The sequence below is a fragment of the Penaeus vannamei genome, chromosome 33 (genome assembly GCF_042767895.1).
Source record: "Penaeus vannamei isolate JL-2024 chromosome 33, ASM4276789v1, whole genome shotgun sequence".
NCBI lineage: Eukaryota > Metazoa > Arthropoda > Malacostraca > Decapoda > Penaeidae > Penaeus > Penaeus vannamei.
Genome location: NC_091581.1, coordinates 27,877,511 through 27,882,510, shown reverse-complemented (window position 1 = coordinate 27,882,510; position 5,000 = coordinate 27,877,511). Strand labels below are relative to the sequence as shown.

Sequence of the window (5,000 nt, the reverse complement as noted above, 5' to 3'; positions counted from 1 at the left end):
TGTATGTGTGTGTGTATACAGTATATACGAGTACGTATGTGTGTATACAGTGTGTGTGTGAGTATACAATGTGTATACAGAGTATGTATATACAGTGTGTGTGTGTGTGTGTGTGTGTGTGTGTGTGTGTGTGTGTGTGTGTGTGTGTGTGTGTGTGTGTGTGTGTGTGTAGTATGTAAGTATATAGTGTGTGTGAGTGTATAGTGTGTGTGAGTGTATAGTGTGTGTGTGTGTGTATAGTGTGTGTGTGTGTATAGTGTGTGTGTGTGTATAGTGTGTGTGTGTGTGTGTATATGTGTGTAGTGTGTGTATAGTGTGTGTGTGTGTGTATAGTGTGTGTGTGTGTGTGTATAGTGTGTGTGTATAGTGTGTGTGTGTGTGTGTATAGTGTGTGTGTGTGTGTGTGTATAGTGTGTGTGTGTGTGTATAGTGTGTGTGTGTGTGTATATAGTGTGTGTGTGTGTATAGTGTGTGTGTGTGTATATGTGTGTGTGTGTATAGTGTGTGTGTATAGTGTGTGTGTGTATAGTGTGTGTGTGTATAGTGTGTGTGTGTATAGTGTGTGTGTGTGTGTGTGTGTGTGTGTGTGTGTGTCTGTGTGTGTGTGTGTGTGTGTGTGTTTATGTGTGTGTGTGTGTGTAAATATAAATAAATATATATATATATATATATATATATATATATATATATATATATATATATATATATATATAGTGTGTGTGTGTGTGTGTGTGTGTGTGTGTGTGTGTGTGTGTGTGTGTGTGTGTGTGTGTGTGTGTGTGTGTGTGTGCGTGTGTGTGTGTGTCTGTGTACATGCGCGCGCGTGCGTGCGCGCGTGTATGTTGCACACACATTTAAGTGTTATATATACTTCATATACATGTGTATGAGTGATAGAATTCACCAAAGACGGCCACGTAAGCACATACAAAGTGAAGCAACTTCTCTCCCAAAAGCCTTTCGTATAAAAATGTTTTGCTCATTTCCCGCTCACGGGCGTTACTATTTATGTTAGCGTATACAAATCAGACTCTCTTTCTCCAAAGAAGCCCTTCGATAGCTCAGTTGGTAGAGCGGTGGACTGTAGTCGGTTCGGAAGCAGACATCCATAGGTCACTGGTTCGAATCCGGTTCGAAGGAGTGTTTTGTAAAGGTCAGTTTGCGGAGTAAAAGTATGGCAAATAACTTAACGTGATATATAACTTTGATTCTTATTTCTTGAAAGAGATGAGATCCAGATTCGAGTGTCTTTAAAAAGTGTTACACCTATCGGAAGTCTTTTTATGAACAAAATATATGTCAACTACCTAAATATACAAAAATCTTTTCAAGAATTCAGTTGAGACACGAATCAGTGTAAATGACCCAACGCTACTCCTAACTCCGAATCGAAACATGAAGATATTTTACTACTCCAGACGCATCTCTCGCTCTCTTCCATACTCCCATGTGGTCTAGTGGCTAGGATACCTGGCTTTCACCCAGGAGGCCCGGGTTCGATTCCCGGCATGGGAAAGTTTTGCGAGATGTCCCTTTGGTTTAAATTACGTATAGATCCAGCGCCTTTTCTCGAGGAAAAGATCCTGCCCCGAGTGAGGATCGAACTCACGACCTTGAGATTATGAGACTCACGCGCTGCCTACTGCGCCATCGAGGCCATGCTTCTTCCAGGAAGCTGTCCAAATCTGTCCGTTCTTTAAGTATATCTTTCATCATATTCTTCTTAGAAAATTTATCCCTTCTGAAGACAAAATTACGAAATTTTCTCTTCAACATCTCATTGATTGTTCCGCCCTCAACAAGATCTTTCGCAAACCATACGGACGGCCAAAGGACAAGAACTCACGAAGGAATACAACTAAAAAAAAAAAAAAAAAAAAAAAAACACTGTACATGAATCTTTGTGGAGAAAAAATAATAACACCCAACAATGGAATACAGATTGCCGCAAATTCTTTGATATTGAAATTGTGACCAATATTCTCTATATCAATGTGTCTTTTGTGTCCGCTCGTTATTTCACCACCTCGGAGAAAAGGAGCCGGAGATTGTATGATGATGGCGGTACGGGCAGACACAAAGGAAGAAGGAAAAGAAAAAGAAAATAAAGATTGAGGTCAAATTTCAATATCATCAACCGATGATCTAAAGTATTATTCAAGTGTATTGCGACAAAGGCATGAGGGTGTTCTCGTCATACTTCAGGCAGTCCTTAGTTGGTCTTTTTTTTCTCCTTCCACAGGTAAGAATGAAATGACAATGTGTTTTAAGTGATTGTATTATCTGCCTATCGTGTGTAAGTGAGTGAATTGGAGGGATGGAGGGAGAGAGGGAAGGAAGGAGGGAGAGAGGGAGGAGGGGGAGAGAGGGAGAAGGAGGGGAGAGAAGGAGAAGGAGGGGGAGAGAGGGAGAAGGAGGGGAAGAGAGAAAGAAGGAGAGAGGGAGAGGGAGAGGGAGAACGAGAGAGGGAGACGGAGAGAGGGAGAAGGAGAGAGAGAGAGAGAGAGGGAGAAGGAGAGAGAGAGAGAGAGAGAGAGAGAGAGAGAGAGAGAGAGAGAGAGAGAGAGAGAGAGAGAGAGACAGACAGACAGAGACAGAGACAGAGACTGACAGAGAGAGGTACACAAGTAGTCAAGTGATTTCCATTACAACATACAGACCAGAAACGTTAGACCTCGTCCATTGCTCTCAGTTATACCCGTGTTGTAACAAATCTGCACACACACCTACAATTCACGTGCGGCGTCGTGTGACCTCTATCGTGAATGTGGGCTTCTGGACCGCGCATAGTTTCGAATTAAGAAAGAAGGCGTCTTATTCATTTAGACAAATCCACTGACGTAAATCAGAATAAAAGAGCTGGATGTGTACTGTGTACTTTTGACTGTTTATTCGTGTCTGTCTGCTGGTCTGTCTGGTTTTTCCCTCCTCTTATATTCCATTCCTTCTTTCCTTTTTCATTCCACCATACCCCTTTTTTCTGCCCTCTCCCTCCCCTCCTTCCTCAGTCTCACCCTCCTATCTCATTCACAAACACCGTCACTTACCCCTTTTTATCCCTCTCCCTCTATCTTTCTCACTTCCCAACCTCCTTCCTTCCACCTCCCTCATCCACTCCCCTTCCCCTTCCTCCCCACCTACCTTCCTTCTCATCCCCTCCCTTCCCTTCCCTTCCCCTTTCCTCCTCCCTTATTCCCACCATCGTCCTTCCTCCTTTCCTTCCCCCTCACACCCACAGGATCACCCTCCTCTCCCCCATCTTCAAGAAAGCCCTTATCCCTCCCCCCACAACCTCACCTCACCCCACCACACTCACCCCCCCCCTCCCCCCTCACCCCTCCAACGCCTCCTCCACCAGGCTCCAACCCCCCGCCAGGAGACTTCAATAGCACGTCTTGAGGAGCTGCGACAGATCCACACATCATCGCGGAGTTCTTGCCATTGAAGCTAAATGCGATCTGACAGGGGGCTAGGCCGGCGCGGCTGGGGGGCTGATTTACATGCTGCTGGCCGCCCCGTAGGCCTCTGCTCGGGCGCTCGAGGAATTTATATTAGCTTATAAATTCAGATATATTTGTGTGTGTGTGTAGTGTGTGTGTGTGTGTGTGTGTGTGTGTGTGTGTGTGTGTGTGTGTGTGTGTGTGTGTGTGTGTGTGTGTGTGTGTGTGTGTGTGTGTGTGTGTGTGTGTGTGTGTGTGTACAAGCGTGTGTGTGTGTGTATCTAAATCTATATATAAAAAAGTGAAGCAAAAATTAAATCAACCAAACCTTTTGCGATCCAGGAATGACGCGTACGTAAAAATTTCATCTTTCTCTCAAATCCGTCAACTAATGTCTTAATCTATTTTCTCCAATTTCTTCGCATTTTTTAAATAAACAACCATGGGAGATCGCAGATGTCAAATGCTCCTCGGCCTTCTTGTTAGCCTCAGATTAGTGACGTTTGCTTCCATATTTTGAAATCATTCTTCTTTCATATCGTGGCTATATATAAGCCTGAATATCGCTGAAGATTTCTTGTTATAGTTAATTAAACAACAAATATCAGGAGATTGACTTTCTTGTCCACCGGCAAATTATTCTGATTTCATATCATGGCTCTAAATAACCTAGAGATTCATATTTACATTATAGTTAATTAAACAGAATATATAAGAAGTTCGGCCCTCTTCTTGTCGACAGACCAATGGTATTTCAAATAATCAAATAATTCGTCGTATTTCCTATCTACACCTCACGATACTTGCTGTCAGCTGTCAACTTCCTAAAATGAAAATCTATTAGAGTGCCAAAACCGAGTGATTAAAGCTCGTCTAAGGAAAAAGGGTCACGGACAAGCCAGGGAAGTCAAAGGGTACAGAAAACGTGGAACAGTTATGTCGAGTTTATATCCAGCACTCACTAACATTCCCTCATACCATAACGTGAGGCGTGGTCGGCGGTCGCCAAGATGTATGGTTTAAATTTTCATAATCATGTATACATATTTAATGAGTTCTATGATGAAAAAATAAATATCTGCTGAATATTTTTCTCAGGTGTCATGACACTGCGTGGAAGTAGTAACATATATATATATATATATATATATATATATATATATATATATATATATATATATATATATATATATATATATATATATATATGTGTGTGTGTGTGTGTGTGTGTGTGTGTGTGTGTGTGTGTGTGTGTGTGTGTGTGTGTGTGTGTGTGTGTGTGTGTGTGTGTGTGTGTGCGTGTGTGTGCGTGCGTGTATGCGTGCGTGTGTGTATGCGTGCGTGTGTGTGTGTGTGTATGCGTGCGTGCGCGTGTGTGTGTGTGTGTATGCGTGCGTGTGTGTATGCGTGCGTGTGTATGCGTGCGTGTGTATGCGTGCGTGTGTGTATGCGTGCGTGTGTATATGCGTGCGTGTGTATATGCGTGCGTGTGTGTATGCGTGCGTGTGTGTATGCGTGCGTGCGTGCGATGCGTGCGTGAATGCGTGCGTGCGTGCGTGT

At 43.2% G+C, this 5,000-nt stretch overlaps 1 protein-coding gene and 3 non-coding genes across 6 annotated transcripts in view; 2 read left to right on the top strand and 2 right to left on the bottom strand.

Annotated features, from left to right (window-relative positions):
- LOC113820849 (uncharacterized) overlaps positions 1-5,000 on the bottom strand; it is a 134,069-nt gene that overhangs the window by 12,514 nt on the left and 116,555 nt on the right. The window lies entirely within an intron of this gene.
- On the top strand, positions 1,051-1,140 carry TRNAY-GUA (transfer RNA tyrosine (anticodon GUA)). The gene is given in 2 exon segments: positions 1,051-1,087; positions 1,105-1,140. It is a non-coding gene; the product is annotated as a tRNA-Tyr (tRNA).
- Positions 1,444-1,515, top strand: TRNAE-UUC (transfer RNA glutamic acid (anticodon UUC)). The gene has a single exon. It is a non-coding gene; the product is annotated as a tRNA-Glu (tRNA).
- On the bottom strand, positions 1,585-1,657 carry TRNAM-CAU (transfer RNA methionine (anticodon CAU)). The gene has a single exon. It is a non-coding gene; the product is annotated as a tRNA-Met (tRNA).